This window comes from Protopterus annectens, chromosome 8.part1 (assembly GCF_019279795.1).
Source record: "Protopterus annectens isolate FY-2018-M chromosome 8.part1, PAN1.0, whole genome shotgun sequence".
In the NCBI taxonomy this organism is placed as follows: Eukaryota; Metazoa; Chordata; order Ceratodontiformes; family Protopteridae; genus Protopterus; species Protopterus annectens.
In genome coordinates, this window is record NC_056742.1 from 34,087,239 (window position 1) to 34,113,073 (window position 25,835).

Genomic DNA, 25,835 nt, shown 5'->3' on the forward strand with positions numbered 1-25,835 from the left:
TGTTCCATAAATATATTTAAGGTGCACGTATGATGTACATAAATAAAAATGTATGCAAACACAGGGATTTATGTAATGGCAGTATGCATGTCAATAAAATAAGTGTATACTTAAATGTAGTGTTTAAATACAATTGTGTCTCCAATCAAAAACAATTTGTTATGTGTTTCAGCAGTAGGATAGCTAATGTGGGCCAAGAAGGGGGCAACTTCCCCAGGGTCAAAGTGTTGGGGGGTATGATTCGGATATTTAATTAATGCAATATCAGCTTTTAAAACCCAGTATTGCATTTGCTGTCAAACTTGAGTGCTGTAGAGTTCTGTGTGTGGGGTAAACTGTAACAACTGCTTGCTACAGGTCCGAATAATAAAAAAACAGTTTTTTGTTTTTCTTTTTTTATTAAAACATGAGTGGTGTAGTACTCTGTGCAGGCAGGGTGTAAACTGTAGCAACTGTTTGCTACATTTGCAGATGGCAGTTTGCTACAGTGAAAAAAAGGAGAATTTCTTTTTAAGCTAAAGTGTGAGCACTGCAGTGTGCAGGCAGGGTATAAACTGTAGCAACTGTTTACAATATTTAATACCCTGAAATAATAACTTGAACCGGGAAGTAAGAAAGTAACACTGATATTAAGTAGTTTGCCATCTCTGTTCTTTCCTTAACAGCTAGCAATATGCCATTTATAGCCAGCTCAGGTGTGGGATCCAGTACTATAGGACTATTCCACTCACTTTTGGGTACTTCTGTGACCCTGAATTAAAGTGTTTTCTGCACTTCTTCCCTGACTGCTTCACTGGGGGATTCAGGTATGCACCATGGTTTGAGATGTACTTTCTCACAGGCAAAATTCAAAGTACTTCTTCTTCTTCTTTCGGCTGCTCCCATTAGGGGTCGCCACAGCAGATCAACTGCTTCCATTTCGTCCTGTCCTCTGCATCTTGCTCTGTCACACCAACCACCTGCATGTCCTCTCTCGACACATCCATAAACCTTATCTTAGGCCTTCCTCTTTTCCTGTTACCTGGCAGCTTCATCCTTAGCATCTATTTCCCAATATACTCTACATCCCTCCTCAGCACATGTCCAAACCAACGTAATCTTGCCTGTCTGGCTTTTTCTCCAAACCTTCCAACCTGGGCTGGCACTCTAATATACTTATTCCTAATCCTGTCCATCCTCATCACACCCAGTGCAAATCTTAACATCTTCAACTCTGCCATGTCAAGCTCTGACTCCTGCCTTTTTGTCAATGCCACTGTCTCCAACCCATATAACATAGCTGGTCTCACTACCCTCTTGTAGACCTTCCCTTTCACTCTTACTGGTACTCATCTGTCACAAATCACTCCTGACACTCTTCTCCACCCACTCCATCCTGCCTGCAATCTCTTCTTCACCTCTCTTCCACACTCACCATTACTCTGAAATGTTGATCCCAAGTACTTAAACTCATCCACCTTCACCACCTCTACTCCCTGCATCTTCACCATTCCTCTATCTTCCCTCTCATTCACACACATATATTCTGTCTTAGTCCTGATGACCTTCATTCCTCTTCTCTATAAAGCATATCTCCACCTCTCCATGGTCTCCTCCACCTGTTCCCTACTCTAACTACAGATCACAATGTCATCTGCAAACATCATAGTCCATGGGGACTCCTGTCTGATCTCGTCTGTCAACCTGTCCATCACCATTGCAAATAAGAAAGGGCTCAGAGCTGATCCTTGATGTAATCCCACCTCCACCTTAAACGCATCCGTCACTCCCACCGCAGACCTCACCATTGTCACACTACCCTTGTACATATCCTGTACCACTCTTACATACTTCTCTGACACTCCCGACTTCCTCATACAATACCACAACTCCTCTCTAGGCACCCTGTCATATGCTTTCTCTAAATCTACAAAGACACAATGCAACTCCTTCTGACCTTCTCTGTACTTCTCCATCAACACTCTCAGAGCAAACATCGCATCTGTAGTGCTCTTTCCTGGCATGAAACCATACTGCTGATCACTAATCAACACCTCCTTCCTTAACCTAGCTTCCACTACTCTTTCCCATAACTTCATGCTGTGACTGATCCCTTTGTAGTTACTACAGCTCTGCACATCACCCTTATTCTTAAAAATCGGTACCAAAACACTTTTTCTCCATTCCTCAGGCATCCTCTCACTTTCCAAGATTTCATTAAACAATCTAGTTAAAAACTCCACTGCCATTTCACCTAAACACCTCCATGCTTCCACAGGTATGTCATCTGGACCAACAGCCTTTCCGTTCTTCATCCTCTTCATAGCAATCCTTACTTCCTCTTTGCTAATCCACTGCACTTCATGATTCACTATCCACACATCATCCAACCTTCTCTCCCTCTCATTCTCTCCATTCATCAACCCCTCAAAGTACTCTTTCCTTCTGCTCAACACACTCTCCTCACTTGTGAGTAGTTTCCCTCATTATCCTTCATCACCCTTACCTGCTGCACAACTTTACTAGCTTGGTCCCTCTGTCTAGCCAATCAGTACAGGTCCTTTTCTCCCTCCTTAGTGTCCAACCTTTTATACAACTCTTATACGCCTTATCCTTAGCCTTCGCCACTTCTCTCTTTGCCATGCACCTCAGCTCCTTATACTCTTGTCTACTTTCTTCATCTCTTCAAAGTACTACTGAATTAAATTGGTTCTATCAGGCAACTCTGATAACAAGTCCTTATTACTGAGCACATATTCCTTTACTTCTTGCTTCTTGTATCCAAGACATTAATAATATCTTCCCTATTTTAAATTTAGGACATACCAGGCGAACCTTACTTTCTTCTGGATACATGCATACATACTATAGAAATATCTTTTTTTTTTTCCTTCAGGATTATTTATATGATATAACTCCATTCTGCAAATGAGGTGTTAAACCAAGGTTCCACCTACCTGAGTTGGTGGTAGCTCAGATGGAAGTCAAAAATCCCACAGTACTTATTGAAAGAAGTAAGGAGAGTTCACTGATGCCCTAGCCAAGTGTTCCCTAAGTCTAAATACCACCTCAATCCTCCCATAAGAGGGGCAGCTAGCCTAGTGACATTAACCTGTTCAACAAAGGATAAACAAAGAAATGCATGAATGGATGAATGAATGAATGAATGGAGTAAATGAATACGTTTGACTTCCTTTTTCCTTATTGTTTTGCGGTATAGTATACTTAAATGCCTTCTTTCCATTTCAAAAGGTTTTTGCCATACTGCAAGTACTTTATTTTCAGTAGTGGGTGCTTTAAACAACTATTTTAACTTTTTTTTTCTTTTTTTTTTTATTGATAATTTGTCAAATATTAGATGAAATCAAAAACGAAAATGATATATATACAATTGTAAAACCTATAAACTTTAAAAACATTATGTAACTATATACATTGGTGTCTGTTAAGAAGAAAGCCATAAATAGGTTTAAGGTGTAACCTGAAGTATGATATATAAGTTCATATATCTTTTGTCCATTTTCTCAATTATTTCTAGCATTTTCATCCAAGAGTTGTATAAAGTTGTAAGTCTGGTAGTTCTGTTCTTCAGAGTAGATATTTCCATTTGTCCAACTGTTCTAACTAGATTTTTAAATTCATTAAATGTAGGAGGAGTCTAACTTTTCCAGTGAATGGTGATGATTTTGCGAGCTGCTGCCATTAAAGCCGTAAGATTTGAAAATCTTTTTTTGGTACACAATCACAGGAGAGTTGAATAAAATCATAGATTTTGATAATTGATAATTATCATTAAAAACAGTCTGAAAAAAATAAATAATATTATTCCAATACAAAGTAAGACACTTACATTCATAAAAAATGTGTTGCCAGTCTGCTCTTATTTTAGTCTGGCATCTCCAACATAGATCTTCACGTGCATACATCTTAGATAATTTATGTGGTGTATATAAACTACTATTCAAATATCTCCAAGTGAATAACTGCAAGTTTATTGGTAATGATGACTTCTTGGAAGATTTTAAGATAATCTTTTTTTCCTTTTCGTTAGGAGGGTGATTATTTATCTGTGTATAATAATTCCATTAGGTGTCTATTTGGTATATCTTTGTTGTTTTAATTATTTTGTAAATGTTAGATAGATATCCAGCACTTTGATAAGGTTGATCATTAATTATAATAATGTAATCAATAAATTTTGGGACAGTATGTCTAACTGTATCTTGCATTTGTCCAATTCTATTTATAAGATATTGCCTTAGATTTTGCAAAAGTAGCCATGAGTCATTATTTGTATTATATTTTCTGGTTATCTCATCTTTAGTTAATATTTTCTCTTGTTCTACCAGCTGATGCCAGTAGTTTATTGAACCTATCTTGAGCAAATTCATTTTCTGAATTTGGTATGTATCAAGGATAGTGGGTGTGAAGGCTATAGGAAAGATCAGAAAGAACCATGAATTAATATTTGGGACTTTGTTTATGAACGATTTAAATGTTGTTAGTGTGATGTTCATATATTTGGATGGCAGTTTATTATTTTTATTTTTATCTTCTAGATAATCTTTTAACATCCAAACTAAAGGAAATGGTATTATAGTTAAATGATCTGATATGTTGTTATGACTAAGTTCAGTATAGACCTGTTCATGTAATTGTTTCCATATAGGTTTGTACTGAGCATTTAACCATAAGGTTATATTTTTAACAACAGAGGACATAATATATATCTCAATATCAGGTAAATTAATTCCTCTATCTTCCCAGTTTGGTAAATGTTTATTTAAAGCAATTCTGGGTTTGTTTGGGAATCATAAAAATGTAATATTAGTTTATTATATCTCTGAGTGATATACTTGGGAGGTGGCAGTGAAAAACTTTGTATTAGATATAATACTTTAGGAAAAATAATTGATTTAATGAGGTATAAATATATTTGTTTCAGGTAGATATTGCTTGCTCTATTTTATCTAGTGTTTTATTATAATTATATATAAGTGAGTCAGTTTGTATGCCTAAATATACTATTTTATTATCATCTGCTATGTATTTGGAATTTTTTGTTTCTGTGTTTCTTTTTAGTATTACATGACATAATTTTTGTTTTGTTTTCATTGAACTGTAAACCTGAAATAGTTTGAAAATTATTTATTTCTTTAAATAAAGCTTTAAATCAGTGTCTGATAGGGTAAGAAGTATATCGTCTGCAAATAACTGTAATTTAAGAGATAAAGTTTTGTTGATGTAGATGCCTTTAATACTACTATTTGATCTTATCTGATTTGCAAATGGTTCTATAAGTAATGCAAATAATAGTGGTGATAGGGGACAGCCTGTTTAGTTCCTTTTTTGATTAGTATGGGACCAGATCTATATGAACCTAATTTAACATATGCTATGGAGTCTTTATATAGTGACAATTCCAGTTAACAGAATGAAATGCTTTATTAATAGCTAAGGATATTATACTTAAATCCAAGTTTGCATGTTTACTATAATCTATCAATGACAGAATTCTGTTAAGATTATCATATGTATTTCTTCCTTTGAAAAATCCTGTCTGGTCATCATGTATTAGCATGGGAAGAAAGTGTTTAATTCTGTCAGCATATATTGCCATGAACATTTTAAAATTGATGTTTAATAAGGATATTGGTCTATATGATGAACATTGTTTCTCATCTTTGTCTGATTTAATTATTGGTGATATCAATGAATATTTCCATGAAGGTGGTATAATTATATTTTGATTAACTATGGAGTATACTTTTAAGAGTAAAGATATAGCTTGATTAGGTATTACTTTATACAATTCTGATATTATATTATCAGGGCCAGGTGCTTTATTTAATTTAAGCTTTTTAATCTGTGATTTTAGTTCTGTCATAGTAATTAGTTTGCTTATAGTGTCAATTTGTTCCTGTGTTAATCTAGTAAGAATTTTGTTTTTAAGATAATTTTTATATCTTTGTCAGGTTTTTCATGGATGCTTGAAAGGTTATCATAGTTGTATTGTAATCTAAAGGCTTCTAATATTTGCTTAGATTTTATTATTTTTTTGTTCTATTAGCTAATTGTCTCTGATGTGCTGGATTTGTTGAATAAGAATTTAATTTTATCTTTTCTAGGTTAATCATTGTCTTGTGATGTAAAATGTCCGCATATTTGTTTTTAATTTGTAGTAATTCTTCAATTAAATCTTTCTTTCCTTCTTGAATTCCTAGTTTTAATTTATTGGCTTTCTTTTGTAATTCTAGCATGTTTTTATTCCATATTTTTCTTTTATTAATATATCAGGATAGTAATTTTCCACATATATATATATATATATATATATATATATATATATATATATATATATATGCTTTTAAGGAGTGCCAGATATATATTTCTGAAATGTTCTCTGTGGTATTTAGTTCAAGAAAAGTTTTTATTTCACCTTCAAAAAATTCTTTAAAGTCTGTTGATTTTGTAACATATGAAGGTATTATTGTTATGGAATTATTATTTATATGCATAAGCTCCATTACAAAAAACAGAGCATTATGATCTGATAATGGACAGTTTATTATTTTGACATTACTTATTTTTGTTACTAGATCATTGGATATGTATATCCTGTCAATTCTGGAACTAGTCTTATATGTATGTGAGTAAACAGTATAAATGAATGAGTCTGGGTCAGCAAATTCATTTATATCTTTTATGGAGATTGTGTCTGTAAACTTCGAAAGTATCTTTGATATAGGTAACTTTCTTCTTTTACTTTTTGAATCTGTATCTTTGTCATCTATTATACAGTTGTAGTCTCCTGCCATTATTCGACTATCTTTAGTTAAATGTAATATTTCTTCAATATGATGTTTTTCTGTTCCTACACCAAGTTCTGGTATCCAATATAGGTTAACTAAAGTGTATATTTTCCTATTTAACTCTATATTTACTAAGCAAAACATACCAGATGTGTCTTGATAAGTGTCTATTATTCTAGGATAAATAATTGTATTATGCATTAATATGGCTACTCCTCTCCTTTTTTGTTTGTATTGAGAACTTACTAATACTGTGTAGTTATTAATATTGAGATTGTTTATATCTTTATTTAATAGATGTGTCTCCTGAAGAAATACGATTTGTGGATTGTGTAGATTTATGTATTTATATAGACTCCTCCTTTTGATATTATTATTTAATCCATTAACATTTATAGATAGATATTTCATGTGTTGGTTTATGTTTTATTTGTATGACAGTTAATATACATAGATTTAACTATTGTTTTGCATTATATGTATAAATTACACTATTGTTTACATGGAAGATCTGCTTATCTTCTGTAGACACCAAAACAGTATAAGAAAACAAAGAAACTTCTAATTTAACTAATTCTAATTGATTACACCTTTTCCTATCTCTATGAGGTAATATACCTCTTTGCATGAGTAACACAAGTACCCACACAAACCTTCTAAATCTTTGACTAGTGTTTAAACTAATCTATCTTTACCTCATAACTTAGTATGTCACTATTTACATATATTAACGAGTTAATATGATCAGATAATAGACAATTATTTGCAAATTTGTGTGAAAGCAATAATATTTATACATCAATAACCTGCTTATACTTGTTAAATCTTACTTGCAGAGTTTCTTATAATCAGGGTTACAAAAACAATTTTCCAATTACATTTAACAAAATTTGTTTCATCTTAGTACAACAATTCACATATCAATCCAACATGACACATTTGCTTTAATTCACACTGCAAAGACTACAATACCTTGTTAATTAGTTATTTTGGTTAAATTCTCATATTACTTATGTTCTTTTTAGATTGTAGTTTCATTATACTTGCAATTTGTTTAGGGTAATTTTCCACCTCTAGAGTCTCTATCATGTAATATCAGTGCTATAAGAATATTTTTTATTCTATAGTTGTGTGAATATTTCCCATTTTCTTCCTCACTCTTTATGAAATAATTAGATTTATTATTCTTTAACTTTTGAGAAAATAGTTTTCCAAGTCATATTCCAGAACTCTTTACAAAAATTGTGTCGGCTTATTTGACAATATATGTACATATATATAAATATATATACATAAACTTATATATAATGGTCTTTACATATCTTAAGATTCAAAATACTGAAGTAAAACATAGTGGAGAGATAGGTTCCTGACCCACAGACTGGCCAGACTCCAGAAAAGAACCCCGATGACTGGACGGGAGAGAGGAAAATCACCTCGGGGATCATAACGGTCACCCCAGCAAACAGGTGTCCAGGTAAGCAAACATTATGGAAAGAAACAGCCAGAGAACTGCCATGACTAGACTTATACAAGCCTCAGGGTCGATATTCTAGTAGCAATCTATGAACCCAAACAGCTATTTATGATTCTTATCGTATATATGTAATATTCTAGTATTAGAAATTCTTAATATTAATGTATATAACTATGTATAGAGTATTGCCTTTCTGTATATCTAACAATATTTAACTTTTTTCTATCAATAACTATGCGTAGGTTGCTATTTCTGTTTTATTTTATTTAGTTTAAGTGTGTTAAATGTTTAGTAATAATCAGTAACACAAAAGGGTCAACAAGTAGCTTCATAATTCAGGTACACTAGCACTTTAAGTAGTGCTCGTTTTGGGATTTACTTCCTTGTCCAGGAATGCTGCAATTATGTTTTATTCAAAGGACGTTATACGCAAGCATGAAGTGCTCGCAATGAGACATAAGACATTTGGGTGTTGCTTGCGTGTGTATTTAAGGCTACTGTCTCGTGGACGGGGCGGGAAAAGTAGTGAAGATTTTTCTTGATTTTCAAGGCATCGCTCGTGGTAATATTTTTTTTTGCATATATTTATCTATGTTATATGCAAGACATTCCTATGTTATATGTAAGGCATACTACATGACACCTGCTAGTAAAACAAACAGCACCAAATGCTTTACTTCATATAAAAGATTCGATATGACATTCTAGTAGTGTAGAATAATTTACTGTAATAGCATGTAAGGGTTTAAACTCTTAACTAACTATAACCATCCAGCACAACTCAATCATCTTCTATATACACATTATTTTCTTCTTCTATTCGAAATGTTTTAAGATGTGCTTGTCTGACGATTTACTTCCTTGCCTAATGATATTGCAACTACATATTATCTAAAGGGCATCATACACAATCACAAAGTGGTTAGAATAAAAATTACAACCTTTATATATTACTTGTATGCATATTTGAGACTACTGTCTCGTGAACGGAGCTGGAAAAGTAGTGAAGATTTTTCTTATCTTTCAAAGTATCGCTTGTGAAAATATTTTTCTACTGCATAGCTACAACACAGTTCAAACATCTTTAATAAACACAACTTTATCCCCCCTTCCAGTAAGGAAGCTTTGTATATATACGTTAAAAACACAGTAAGAGTCCATGAGGTGTACCGGGATGCTACAGCATCATAATCCATGCAACCAGACATGTGCACACACCCAAGCTGTCTTTCTATCTCAGTAAAGCAAATCATTACAACAGCATTAATGGATTAAGTACTTTAACTATGCAACTCATTTAACATAAATATATCATTTTTCAAAGAATGCATTTGTCTCGCTCACCTCCCTGCAGGATCTGAAAACTTAGATTAGACATATTATATGAATGGTGCATTCAAAGATTTTACAACAAATTGCTAGTATAGTTAAATTTATGGTGAGATGGTTATATCTGCTTGAACCAGATATCCATTTGCATATATCTTGAATGTATTGCTATATACATTTTGTTTGTTGATGACTAAATCAGAGATGTAGAGAAAGGAAAACATTGTTATCAAGTTTCAAATATGTTAGGATAGACCTAAATGATAATGTTAATTTACCCAGTTTATATTTATTCTAAATTTTAAGTGAGATAAAATAAATAGAAACTGTACCTGATCTATTACTGTGATTAATGACTGGAAGATTTCTTGTTAGTTTTTGTGACATTGTTTAAAGTTTTGTGGTACATGTAACATATAAATGATTTGTCCTTTAGTTTTTTTTTTTTCTTCTGTTCAACAGTCTTCCAGTTGTTTACTTCTGCATTTCTTTTTTGTGTACTGTTTGTCCAATCCATAGATTCTTCCTGTGTTAAAATGTTGTTTGTAGTGAGATATTTTATTGCTGAATCCACTGTTTCAAAGATTTTTATTCCAACTGGAAGGAATATACGCCGTCTTGCTGGAAACAAAAGATGGGTCCAGTTGTTTTTTTTTCAAGATTTTTATTATTGGCATGAATTCTTTTCTTTTGAAAACCACTTTTGTAGAGTAATCATTGTCAAATCTAATTAACGCATTATTATATTTAATGGGTGAGTTAGTCCAAGCATTTTTGAGGATGAGTTCCTTGTCTTGCTTGGAGAAAAGTTTAACAATTATTGATCTTGGTTTGTTTTTGATTAAAGATGCATTTCCTGAAGTTGACATTGACCTGTGTGGACATTCTATTCCAAAAGAAAGGGCTTCCAGTAATTTTAATACATTTGGGATCCAGGTAGTAAGAAAGTTTATTATATTATCCCCTTCTGCTTTTTCTGGCAGATCATATATTCGGATATTATTTCTTCTCATTCTGTTTTCCATATCATCTCTTTTCTCTAGAAGGTGTGTATTTTGTTGCAGAAAAATTCAGTTTGTTGTTCTTCTTGCAGGAGTCTGGAATCAATGTCATTTAAGGACTGTTCTATGACAGAAATATGACCTTTCTGTTGTGTGAACATTTCCTGAAGCTGTTCAAGTTGTTGAGTACATTTTTCTTTAAAAGAGTCCAATTTATTATCCATCTTATCTATTTTAGTTGTCAACTCCTGAATATTTAAAATAAGTGAATGTAAATCCTTTTTGAATGTTGGGTCCTGAGGTGAATTCCTGAGATGGCTCATTCTGAGTAGCTGATGCTGCTGTTGATTTTCTAGTAATTAATTTGACAGGAATTTTCCAATGAAAGTTGATAAAAATTGTTCTGATGATGTCTCTGGGTATTAGAAAGTGGTTAGTAATGAAGATATCTTCTTATTGTTGTTTTTTTCTTAAAATTCCTGTCTGAAATATTATTGAGGAAAGAGAGCTGTGAGAAAATGCTGTTACCAGGTCGCCATCTTGGCCACGCCCCCTATTTTAACTTTTGATTTGAATTCCCCTTGACAAGCTTTTCTATTACATCCTTTCTATTGTTTCTACTGGGGTCCCCTCTATATGTTCTCTTACTATAGGCATTATAGTTCTTAATCTGTCATGAAGGTCTGTAAAATGTTCTGCTTTTCTTCTTCCCATTTTCTTTTGGTATATATACAAGAGGCCAAAGAATATCCGTCATGTAGTAGTTCAGATAGTGTGAATCCCCTTGAGATATTCTGCACCTTTCATACAAGAAATAAAAGGTATGGTGACATTTGGCCCAGTTTTTTCCCATAGTCTTCTGTAGCATTCTGTAGCATAGAATTGAAAGTTTTATCAAAGTGTTTAACTAGCCCTTCTGCTTCCTTGTTTCCTTGTGGTATGCAGATGTCCTTAGCTTTTTTAGTTTTAAACATTGGCAAAGTTCACGTATTGTTATGGACATAAATGAAGTACCTGTTTAGTAAGTCTGAGGAAATTATTATAATAGAAAGAAGTAGTACTATTTCTTTTATTATAGCCATTGCGTTTACTCTTTGTAAATGTACTGTCTCAGGAAGTGTTGCATAATCAATAATTATTACAATGTATTTACAACACTTACTCAGTTTTCTAAGTGGGCCTACAATGTCCATTATTGTATATTTGAATTGGACACTTGTGATGAGAAAGGATATTAGGTGGTTCTTAAACCTAGGTTTGTATGCTTTACTTTGAATCTTTTCACAAGCTGCAAAAAATTCTCTAAGTCCTTCATAATACCAGACTTTTAAAATTTAGCTAAAATTCTAGCATTTGTTGACTGCTCAGACTGCTCTAACTTAATTGTTCTAAAATTCTCTCAGTGCTTGCCATTTGTACTTGGTTACCCTGTAAGGTAGGCAATTTGTTAGTACACAATATGATTAAAAAGTGGAGTTGCTCTGTTCCTTTTGTTTCCCATCTATTCATTTAAAATTTTATCTAATTATGTCTAGTATATTATCCTCCAACTGAGCTTTCCTGAAAATGATATTGCTTAACAGGACGCCCAAGTAACATCTCTGACATGTCAGGGGTTAATCATGAGTTTATGCATTGGCCTTCTGACTGTCATATAGCTGACACCACTTACCTTTTTACATGGTGAAATGTTCCTCCCTTTCTGCCTGCAGCTTGCTATGTCACACAGGAATAAATCTTCTTCTTGCAGCCTTTAGGGGTCGCCACAGCGGATCACCTGTTCGCTCTTGATTGGCAGTGGAGTTTTACGGTCGCAGTGGAGTTTTACGGTGTCGGGTTGCCAGCTCAACATTCCACAGAAAGCACACACATGCACACACTCACACCTAGGGCCAATTTTGGGTGTCCAGTCCACCTACAGCATGTCTTTGGGATATGGGAGGAAACCGGAGCACCCGGAGGAAGCCCATGTGACCCAGCCAAGGATCGAACCAGAGAACCTCTTGCTGTGAGGTGGCAATGCTAAACGCTGCACCACCACGGCCGCCCTCACACAGGAATAAATACCATAGAATATTCCCAAGCCCTGGCTATCCTGTCATACAAGACCTTTTGCCGTTACTGCACCTGGACTAATTGTTCCTGGACCATCCCCATTAGCTCCCTAAGACTGGTCCTGAGGATTGTGACATACTCAACAACATAAACTTTGTGGAATGACACCCTCCCATTCATCAAGAAATAAATCCATGGACCTCTTACCCTATGACCATGCAGTAGTTCAAAGGGTGAAACCCCTGTGGATTTCTGGGCCACCTCACTGTACACAAAGAAAAGATGAGGTACATACTTCTCTTACCCCCTCCTGAACTGGTCTGCAAAAGCCCTCAATATGATCTTCTGAGTATAGTTAAACCTCTCTACTAGAACATTTCTTTGTGGATTGTATGGTTAGTCCTTAGTTTTTTTTTTTTTTTACCCCCACATCACTTCCTCAAACATGCCAGTAGGTGTAACATAAAGTTGACACCTGTATCAGCTAGTATTTACCTTGGAAAACCTGCTGAAATTTTCTAGCAAACATTTATGATATTCTTTGCCTCAGTAGAAGACTGAGTCACCATGTCTGTGTACCTAGTGGCATAAACTACCACTACCATAACGTACTTCTCACCTGTAGAGTTTAGGGTACTGAGATTTCCCACAATATCCCTGGCTACCCTCTGAAATGACACCTCAGTTAGAGGTAAGAGCATCAAACAGCCTTGGCCTGGTTTCCTACCATGTTCACTTTCTGGAACTGCTCAAATGTTCTGCATTGTCTTCTTCCATCCTTTTGGAATCGCAGACCAATCAAATTTCTGCACCAACCATCTTTTAGTGTGCTTTATTTCTATATTTCCAAAAAATGAATGCTATAGGCTATGGCCAGAAGTACTAGTTGGTAGGACCTGGCTAATACTAACTATTGTATTGTTCATGTAGTTTTCCTTTAGGGCTCCATTCCCTGTACAACAATCCTCTATCCCAGTATATTGTTTTTCTCTGTTTTTGAGTATCTGGACCCTCCTTGGCTACCTTACTTATGTTCTGTAAAGCAGGTCTGAGAGGTGAGCATGCCTCAACTCTTCCTTGTGTATCCTCCTCAGCTCCCCTTTTAAGCAATGTTTGGTCTTGTCTGCCAAAGGTGATTAAAGTCCTGTCTGACTGGTATCACTAACCTCTTCAATAGAAGTGTCACCTTCCAAGGTAAACTCAGTATCTTTCTCCTGCTGTGTCCCTTATCCTGGGACATTGCTACTGACTACATCCCTCTCTGAAGTAGCCACATCAATAGCCTAGATGGAGGTGTATGCCTTGATAGGGTCAATCTCCTAATCCCTTCCCCTAAAGATTGCCTATGTGCTTGGCTGCATGTAGCAATATGCACTGTTAAAGTCATTCCCTATGAAGACATCAGCAAGGGTATCCTCAGTCTAAGCTACCTGCTGTGCTAACTTACCTCCTTTCCAGTCCAGATAGACTCTGGTTAAAGATACCTGATAGGGTTTCCCACCAAATAGTCTAACTGGAGTGAACTGCATAGGCTAGTAATGCTTCTGATTGACCACTTCCATTATACTCACATACAGTGCTGGCTCCTACCTATCTATGCAGTGGCAACCTGCTAGCTAGGTAAAGGTTCTCAGCCATAAAGCTAAGGGCTTGTTGCTTGACCAAAAGATCTGAAAAAACACATAAAGTGGTGACTTTACACGTACTGTAAAATGAGTGCTGATTTCTGTAGTATATTCAGTTACACCTTCTTCTGCATTTCTCCTGCATTTCTAGATTTCTTTCTATGCATCTGCAGTATCATTTGATAATAGTTAAGCAAGTATTTTTTAACTATGACATAATTAAAAAAGTCAAAATCACTGAGTTTAGAAACTTCATGCATTGGTTTACCTGTAAGCAAGGATACCAGAAACCTCACACACTGTCCTTGGTCATATTGGTGATACACACCCTTTCAAAGCCCCTTATAAAACAATCCAAACATCACCCTCGAGAAGAATGTTTTGCACACTGACCTGGGCTTCTTGGGTGCAAGTTCCCCCTCCCCATGGCTCATTTGCCTCTAACATAGTACAGAAATCTGTTTTGCATATGCATATTGTTTTCTGCCTGTCCTGTGCCTACTCTCTCTCTGTGTGTAAGTTCCATGCTCTTTATTTTTAGTTCCAGTCTTTAATTGCAGCTGAGCTGTAAATTCTTGTTAGGCTGGAACTGTCTGCCTTTGTTTGGCCTCCTGTACACTCTTTCTCTGCTGCATTGTGTACAAACCTGCCACCATTTCCTCTTTACACATATTAGAGTACATGAATCCACTGACTTCACATTCCTTTGTAAAATAGACCATTGGCACTTTTGCATACTTGACAGGAAAGCTCATCTTTCACCTGTTCCTAAATTATATTGATTAACAAATAAAATAACTGCTGTGCACAACATAATCTCTGCATATTTTATCTTGTGGTTGTAAATGTTAACACACACATTTGGCAACAAAGCTGTCTTAGGCTGAATAACTGCTACTCTATTATTTTCATCACTAGACACCAAATGTGATGCTGAAAAGACACCACTGGCTGTAAATTTCATGGTGCAGATGCACTATTGCTATCATTGTGACTCCTAGATGACAACAGATGTTATGGTGCCTAATTCTGATGGGGTGTGAATCCTGCCACTGCCCAACAAGTATGAAGTTACAGCAAGAAAGCACATACAAATCTGTTTTATACCATTATCTAGTGAGTCTTTGATCAGTGTGGGCACCAGATCTCTCTCTTTTGATCACCATGTAGAAACCATAGTCAGAAAATATTTTTTCTCTCATAGTTAATCACAAAGGACATTTAAGACCATGGGGGTTATCCATCCCCTATACCCTGCCCTGATTAGATGCATAATAGAATATAATGCACCTTTTGGCACACATCTCATTAAATACATAAAAAAAATCACAGAGTTTCCTAAGAAAAAGCATCTTAGTCCTCAAAAATCTTAGTTATCAGTAAAAACTGCAAACACTATCCCTTTACTCTGAGTTGTATAGGCTTTTGAAAAGAGAAATGCGCCTTTCCTTTTATACCTGTTATCCACAACCTACAGAAATAAATGGAAAGAGTTTTTTCTTCGCAGTCATTGTCATGATCTCTTTGAAAAAAATATATAAAACATCTGCTGTTTTGCAATTTGAAAGACATTGTGTCACCGACCTCTGTTTTACTTTCTGTTAGAATTGTCTACAGGTACCATATAGTTTATTGAGGAAGGAGGCTTGACTCTACTCTCAGAAAATTGTCAAGAAAGGAGAGCCACTCATAAGGTTTGGTGTATGACAAGTTGGATCTCATTGTGCTGAGTGCTGTTTCTTGAATTTTTCAATATATACACTTTACATATCCACCAATTCTGCAATGAAGAGATCATTCTAGATGTTCTCATTCCTCTTGCTTTGTTTTGTTTTTTTAAGCATTAAAGCACTGATAGAACTCTACACTCACTGCTATGTATGCTTTTAAAGCTGATAACATGTTTTAAAAAATATGAAAGGATGAAAGGTGTCATCTACTTCATCAAACACCATCACAGAAACAAATATTTATATACCATTTCCTCCATGACAACTGATTGACAGCACAATTTACTTAATCACCATCTGCCACCTGTTAAAATAAAAATGTCTGCAGTTGTACAACCACACTACATTAGACACCCAATCCTAGAATGGGCAACTTCTCTTTAACCCCTTACTTCTCTGTACTAACTCCACAGATGAACAACTGTAAATTGTTATGACAATGGATCAAATTATATTCAACCAGCTGTAACAAGACACTTAAAATCTGATCAAATGTCCACTGATTAGGGAAGCTGATACCATCTACTAATGAGATATGTGCCCTCATTTATCCTTATTCTTAATATATGTTGACAAGATAAACACGGTATAAGTTATCTATTCACAACTGCTAATGTGTCTTTTAAAGTGGACATTCTTGAGGGGGACATGTATCTTTGCTGAAGTATATTTGTGTACACTTTCTTTTATTTACAATTAGCTCACTCAAATTTCTCTTGAGTCTTATTGCAAACATGGTTGATAGGGCTTTTGCCGTAATGCTAGCTACTTTTAACAGAATAGAAGACTCACCCATGTTCTAAGTTGCTTTCATGAGAATGCATTTGCAATTTGTGCTACATAAGAATGGTAAAAATGATTTGGTGGACACAGACGTTCGTGACCACTGCTATGCCAGCTGGCATGGGGTCTGCCTCAGCACCTTATGTTACACTTGGAATACAGTACTGGTAGGGCTTCTGATTTGTTTGCGTCTGCATATGATAAAGATAACTACGGAGCTTTAGCTTCGGCTCTTACTTTTGGAATTCGACTTTTCTCATATCTTCCTGGTATTTCTGCCTGTTTCACTTAACTTAGCATGGTTGTTATCCTTCTGCAATCATGGCACTAGTATGCTGTACCATGTAGATATAACCTCCATACAAAGCAAATCTTATATAATTTACCTTACCCATGCAAACTAAAATATGAAATTATATGCTTACATATCATTCACCCATTGTTCTTTCTTTCTCTCCTTCTTTCTTTCTTTCTTTCTTTCTTTCTTTCTTTCTTTCTTTCTTTTTCTCTTCCATTACCATTCTCCCTATTAATCACCCTGACTCTCTCATCTTTCTTGTCCTTTATATTTCTTTCTTTCTTTCTTTCTTTCTTTCTTTCTTTCTTTCTTTCTTTCTTTCCTTCTTTCTTTCTTTCTCTCTTCCATTACCATTCTCCCTATTAATCACCCTGACTCTCTCATCTTTCTTGTCCTTTATATTTGTTTCTTTCTTTCTTTCACCCCCACTACTGCTCCTCCTATATCCTTAAACTTCTTCTACTAATAACCTCTTTTTACCCATTTCAACTCATTACATATTTATTGCTATCTCAGCCTAACTTTTTATACTTAAGTTTTCTTGATTATTGTCTGTTATTCATTTCCACTTCAACCTCTGTTTACTGTTCCTACTCTAGGGACTACAAACCTCATTTATGTCAACATACATATTGACCATATGTCTATCATAATTGCTCTTGTATCTCCATCTATTACATGTTAACATGCCTTTGACTTATGCAAAATAATATAATTTCTAAAATATATGTTAGATGTTTTAGCTATTAGTCACAGTATTACTTGCAAAGTAACAATTAAAATGTTTAATTGTTATTGCTCTTCATTGTAATGATGTATTTCATGTGGAGATCTCTGGACATCTCTTGAAAATGAGACTTTTGCCCAGTTGGACTTTCCAGGTAAACACAAGAAAATAAATAAGTAAGTAAATAAATAAATAAACAAATAAATAAATTAGTTAATTAAATGGTAGAGGCATTGCTTATACATACTGATCATACACACAGAAGAGAGTACTGTGGCCCAAAGAAAAGGCTCAATATGATATAATATAATATAATATAATATAATATAATATAATATAATATAATATAATATAATATAATTGCCAGCAGTATCTGCATCTTGAGAAAATCACTAGTTGCAATTTTCTATCTATATGTATTAGGTGATACTACTATGCCTTTGATAAGGGCCCTGTGACAGTCTACTATAATACACTCCAGATTGTATCTCACACAAATTGGTTACTGCAGAAAATTGTTATCAGTTTCACTTTGTCTCTTGATTTTTCAGGCTGTACTACAAGATTATTGAGACTATTAATCAAAAAATACAGTAGTAAGATAATATCAGTCCTGTTAAACAACTTGATAATCACTTTCAATAGAACTTATGTTTAAAATCCATTCAAGTTCCAAGATGATCTTCCTTTTCATGTACAATTTAAGCAGGTTGCTGTGTTGTTGTTTAGGGAAAAAGACATGACAAAACATTACCACAAACCTGCTTGACATCATCCAGTTTTCATCAAAATCCAATAGACGAGCCTCTGTTAATTTGCTTGAATAAATGGACGAAATGCAGCTGGATGTGTTTTTTTTTCAGTCATACTTTAGTGTTACAGTTTCATATCATTTGAGGACACTACTTTTAAATATTCTGTACAAGTCCCCTGGCTAATTATTTTTATAAAGTTCACTTCAAGCCAGCATCAGGTGAATGTGTTGTCCTTGAGAAGACAATATCAATGACTGTCATAAATTTATTGATTGATTTTAATGGGCATGATTCTTCTTTAGAGATAGTGTTCCTACTGCTGACTTTAGTTTGCACACTACAATGCCAGTGTGTTTTCCTTAGTACATGATTTACTCTACAGAGCCAAGTGCATAATTCAGAAATCAGAATTCTTTGCAAAACTGTAGTAAAACAGTTTGCATAACCTGAACTACAAAAATAACCTAGTCGTTCTCTTTATATTATACATTCCACTTTCACTGAAGTTTCTTGCAGTCAAATGTAATACTTATCACTGCCTAATTTATGCTGCAATATCTGTAAATAATCTTCATTTTCCAAAAAAGAAAAAGAAAATCCCATGCTTTAACATGTAGTATCAAGATGTTGAAATTCCCTTCCTGGCATTTGAAACATAATTATGAGAGAAAAAAACATTTAATCTTGACTGCCATATGATAGACCATTTCACAGGGCATCTTATATAAAATAAAATACTTGTTTGTAATGAAAATTCTACACAGAAGAAAAAAAAAATAAGTTTTTAGTGATTCTGTCAGAGCTGTGTTGCTCAGTGTTGGATGAGATTAACACTCTTAAGAGAACAATGATTTCTTCAAAGCCCATTAGCACTTATATATCTTTAAAAAATGAATATCACTTATCAACACAAAAGAAAACTACAAGTAATTAAAAGACAATTTTCTTCAAAAACATAATTGAACCTCCACTAAGCAATAAATCTTAACAACTTGCAAATATTTTGTTTTGTAGGATATAAAAAGGTCTGTTAAATGCATACTATTTCTCTTTATTGTTTTTATACCAAAAAAGTAAAGTAATCTAGAAATTCAAATTTTCAGATTGTAAATTATGTAAACTGGAACAACTGAGCATATATGATACAAACATTTACATACCCTCTTATGCTAACATGTTGACTTATTGGGCACTAATAGTTTCATTTAATCTTCACACTTAGCATTCAAATAGCAAAGTTCTTATAAAATTAATGTCTTAAATGATAATTTGAGTTCTATACCAGACTGAAAAAAAGACTGACTTGTTCACTGATATATTCTTTCAGTGCAGCATTAGACTATTAACATAGACAAATCTATCTATCTATCTATCTATCTATCTATCTATCTATCTATCTATCTATCTATCTACCTATATGTCTGTCTGCCTATCTGTTTATCTACCAGTATCTATGCAGACTGCAATTATATATATTTTTCAAACTGATTATTGATTTGTTTTATTGGATGATCACCTGTGACAAGCCTTGTCATCATCTCTCTATGAAACCTGCAGTAAAGAACTTAAAAATGTTAAGCTTCAGAAATCTGCTGCTGCTGATGTTTGAATTAATTCCATAAGTCCTTGTGTTAAAATTCTTACAGAGAATGCTTCTTATTTTTAATAGCATTTTTCACAGAAATGCTCCTATAGATTTATGAGAGGTTGACTTGACTTAAATCAGGACCTAGTCTTACATTCTAGTTGTTCTTAAAGATGCATATTCCTTTTAAATGTGCACTGTGATATGCACTATACATCAGGCTTGGTTTTATTCATATTAGACAAACTCATATAGGATAAAAAAACAAATAAACAAACAGTGGACTGCCCTTAAAGGAAAACATTTCCATGCTTTGATAGATACTGAAAAATAATCTGAACCCATATGTAAACATATAAAGATACTAATTCAATGAAATCGTGTCTCACATTTACTTTTATATGGAAGTCCCAGGTCTAAGGAGTGTACATAATGTTCATAGGTTCATAAGCTCATAGGAGATTACTAGGCTAATGGCTCAAGAGCCCTTAGAAGCCTAGCCAGTTTTACACAGAATTTATCCAATTTTTTCTCCCTAGGGGAAAAATAAAGTTCAGCAAGTGAGCTTCTGACTATTTTTAAAGACTGCCTCTGTTCATAAGGGACATGGATGCCACTCCAGGAGTGAATTTGCAATTTCCCATCCATTGGTCTAGATTGCACTTGAAGATGGTCATGGAATGGCTCTGCTTCATGATTTGGATGCCTATTCCAGAGGAGGTGCAATCTCTGGGACACATATATGTCTCTCCTGTAGATTATTTATTGTGCAGAACAGTATTCATGTAAGAGATCAGATTTAGATCTTTGGAGTGGGTAACCCTCGTGTAGTTAGTTTTGTGAATATGCAACATTTCCATTAGGGCCGGGTCAGAAACTACCTTGTAGGTCAGGCACAGATCACCCCTAAGTAATTAGTAGGAAACGGAATACAGTGATAGGCCTTGTAAGTGGTCTGCATAAGACATGTTGGTTATACCCTGTATGATTTTGGTGAGAAACCTCTGAGAATGCTCCAACTGCTGCAGGAGCTTGGCAAGGTACATGTTAAGGGTGCATTGTACTCAATTATTGGTCTGATGAGGGCTGAGTGCAATGGTACTATGAAATCCTTATCCTTAGATCTGGATGCCATGACCTTACTTATAAGCTGAGCCACATAGAAGGATTTCCTCATCCCCATGGACACATACTGGTCAAATTCAGATTACTATTTATCTAAGTACCTGGATATCTCACCACTGGTCCACTCATTGGGGGCAGCTACCAATATAATAATCTGCAAGGGTATTTGATTTCTCAAAGGGTATTATTATTATTTACTCCTTTGTCTATAGTTTGGGGCCATGGCTCTGGCACCAATCATTAGTCTGTGTCAGACCTTTCTGTAGGATATCAGTATTATTTGGGGAAGTCAATGATCACTCCCAACCTGCAGTCATCATGAAACATGGTCAGCCAAAGGCCACATACATTTGCCTTGACATCTGAGAAGTATACCAAAAAGAGGAGAGAGCCCAGCACTGAGCCTTGTGGTACTCTACTGGTGACTGATCTTATGCTGGATGTGGATTCCCCCACTCTAATAACATATGACCTATCTGTGAGCTCTTTTGCTATCCATCTGGTGATGTAGAGGTTTATGCCCAATTTTGTGAGATTATCTGTAATGAGCAGGTAGGACTTGCCCTTGACAAAACCAAACTTGATAGGGTCTAGATTCTGGAGATTTCCTATGTTGTTGTTAAGCAGGATCATGATTATCCTTTCCATAGCCTTCCATATGAGGCTAGTCAGACTTATGGGTTGGTAGTTTTTTGAGTCAGTTCATGGTCCCCCCTTGTGTGCAGAGGGATTACTGTAGATGTCTGCCACTCTACTGGGACAAAGCCTGTCTAGAGACTGTGGTTAAATGTGGATCTGAGTGGGTCTGCTAGGTTATGTTATAAGCTGTTTAATTGGCACCCTGGGATTTCATCAGGGACCATTGATGCTGTGTTTCTAGTTTCAGACAGTGCAGTGATGACCTGTTCTTTTGTGATAACAGACAAAATAATGGTAGGGGGTATTTCATGGGGATTGACTGGACATGATGAATGGCTGAAATCTGAGCTGAATTTATCTATCAGCCAGCAGGTTTGCTATTTCTTCTGACTGAGTGTAGGTAGTGCTAACTACAGCCAACTCAGCACATAGTTGAGTGTTTCCCTAAATATTTTGGACATAACTAAAAATGTTTTGTGGTTATACTTTGCTTGGGAAGCTATTTTAGTACTGTATTTAGCTTTTGAAGACTAGTTACCTTATTTGATTGTTGAGACATATTTTTGACATTTTATTGTGCACCCTCCCACTTACTTCTAGACAGAAATTTCTTCCTACTGTTATATAGTCAATTTATGTCAGGAGTCCACCAGGGTGACTTGTTTTTCCTGCTAGACCTGGGTTTAGTTTGGTCATGTACTGCTGTTTCTATGCAGTTGCTTAAGTGGTTGTACAAGGCATTCGCATTTACTTTTGCATAGACCTCCATGTTTTGGGGGTTGGGAGGGGGATTTAAAATTGCTTATGCTATCACTTAATAGAAGGTAATTTGCCTTGGAAAAATTCTTTAGGGTTTTAGATTTGATGGGGTTCTACCATTATATTTATTTCAAAGGAGACTGATTTATGATATGATCTTACCAATGAGGAGGTTTAATTCTCTCCCATATTTGTGAGTACAGTGACAAGGATATTTGAGCCCCTAGTGTGAGTGCTGACCAGCTGTTCCATTAACCAAGTACAGGAATCTCTGAGCCTACATGTTAGTGGTCATATATTTTTCCCAGTTTATGGAGGGGTAGTTAAATTGCCCATAAATGAATAGGGTGTTTGGCTGAATGGTAAGTGATTCCAGTAACGTCACGTATGCAGAGTGTTTCTCATGGTTCATGGTTGAGGACCTGTACCCAGCTATGATATGGTGGGGGACTTTACATATGGTCAGATGGACATGGAGTAGCTCAAGCGAGTCATCCTGCTTGACTAATCTGGAGGTGTAATTGATTTTTATGTAAATGGAAAAATCTTCTCCTTTTGTTTTTTTTCCTTTTCAGAGGGTAGTCTGAATGTGTGATAGGCATTGTAACCTTAACTCTGCTGAGGTGCTTTTCGCAGCCTTGAACCACATCTCTGTAACTGCAAAGACATCAGTATTCTTCAGTGAAAGGAGAGTTTCCAGGGAGTGGAGTTTCTTTTTAAGACTCCTAGCATTGAGAAGTATTACCATCAGCTTGACATTAGAAGAATTTGTTATGCTACTATTTATCACTGCCTAAAAAAGGCACTCTATTGATGGCTAATGCTTTGGTCAGTATTCAAAAGCCTAGGAGCGACCAAGTGCAGACCATCTCTGGCAAAGCAGCATGGTCTGTCAATCATGTCATTCCAGGCTGACAAATACTGGATCCCCTTGGAATGACACCAGTAGCTAAGCCAATTATTGAAGTCAATCATTTTCTGTTTGTCTTATGGTATCATTCTTGGTAAGGGTCGAATGCTGCTCAATGCAAGGATCATACCAGCCTAAGACATGTATTCAGAGACATTCATCATGTATCTCTTCACATAGTCCAGGGAGATACATCTCAGGTCATTGACATCCACATGGACTGTGACTGAGTCAGACTGGTACTTGTGTTTGAGTATCTTGAGTGCTTGCATAATATGGTGAACCCTGGACACCGACTGGCAACTGACTGTAACCCTCTCTTTATCCAACTTGGTGAGGTGGGTATCCGTGTGTCACACAATATAGTCTCCTATGAGCAAGATGTTTGAATGTGTGTTTTCTTGCCTTAGGGGCCTGCTTGCAGAGACACTGCAATATATATTTTTATGTGTAGTGTTTGGTGTTGGCTTGGTTTAGGTAAGTTACCTGTGAGTACCTCTGGATATATGGACCTTATTCCATGAGGGGAAATGATTTGCGTGTGCTGACAACCTGCTTTTCATTTGATTTGACAGTACATGAGAGTCATGCCTCAATTTTCATAATGTAACTGCATCTCTCATATACTGAGTTTGTTTGTTTCAGGATTAAGTGGTTGTCAGAATACATAAGACAATTGCTATATTACCTCAGAATGCTCATGTCCACCAGATTGACCACAGAGATAGTAGGAAAGTGCCAATCTATGGTTTCAGGTTTCTTACTATGGCTTTAACCAGAGAGAAGAGTAGGGGATCTAACTGGACTGGGATCATAGCACACAGATGAAGAATGGATGCTATACCCAGTGTGAATTGCAGCTATCCAACACGATGATGGTACTCTGCGTGCAACTCAGATGCTCCTCGAGCAGCAGGTATACTGCAGAAGGTTGCAGAGATAGTTATTTTAAGAGAAATTTTAACTTGATAGTGTCTGTATCTATACAGGGCATTGAAAATTACTGCTGCATGAAAGGGAGCCTAGCACAAATACTGGGCTTATATAGAATCAGAAAAACAAGTTTTCCAATAGCATGGCCCACAGATCTAACAGGAAAACACACAATAAGCTTTCGACCAGCAGCCCCTAACTGAGATAGATTGGCTAAAGCAAACTACTGCCACAAGAGTGCAGTCAGATAACCATCTTAATGTAAAAATGCTGGTTTTAGTGCAAATTTCATCATCAACCCATAAAAGGAAAAATGGCCCTTCTCAAAGATGTCCTATTGTTATTTCTTAAAATCTCACCAAACTTCTGTGTTATGTAAAAGACTCTTTAAAAGATCAAAATTAAGCATCATTTGTGCTAAACAGCCTTTGCGCTTGAAAGAAATTGTCCCAGGGGCTGCAGGTAGGGGGCTTGGTCTGGGCCACATTTTTAATAGCCACAGCCAAGATGGTAAATATTAGTCACATTGCAGCTGTAGAAAATTACTCCCCCACCCAGAAAAAAAAAACAGGGATGGCTGTGGGGAGGAGTGCCACCTTTTGAATCCCCCTGTTTTCCTAGCCAATTTGGCCAGCATAGCTATTGGGAAAGCATAAGTAGGGGTGGTTGCTGTACTCCCAACTTAGGGTCAAGTGTCAAAGAGGTGCTTGAGTCAGATAAGATTATCTAGTACAGGCTAGTATGCAACCCGAAAAAAGGACAGAAATGAGAACAGTTTGGGTAACTCAGTCATTTGCAAAGTTAATGGCTATATGCTTATGCAGTTATTTGATGTGGATATGTAAGAAAAATGTCACAATGACTCCATTGGTATGAGAACTGCTTTATAGCAGACCAGGGGAAAATGTATTGCTCATTAAATTAACTGCAACCTATGAGGTTTGCACAGTGAAATTTTGAGGAGTAAATGTCCATAATATTTGATAAACCAGACTTCACATTTATAGCTTAAACTTTGAAAGATCTTACAGCTGACTGGATAAGTATGACTTTCCTTTTAAATAAATGATTATTTTGCCCAAATAACTGTACATAATGCATACCTATTAATATATTAATGTGAAGCTATACAAACTGGAATAATATGCTTTCATTTTTTTACTTCATCACTTATAGGAGCAAAGATCCATATCAGGCATCATGAAGATCTATATCAACATGGATTGTACTTCTCCAGTCTTTTTTCTTCATAACCCTAGTAATTATACCTAACATGCATATATTAGATATCAGTATGAAAAACTACAATGTTT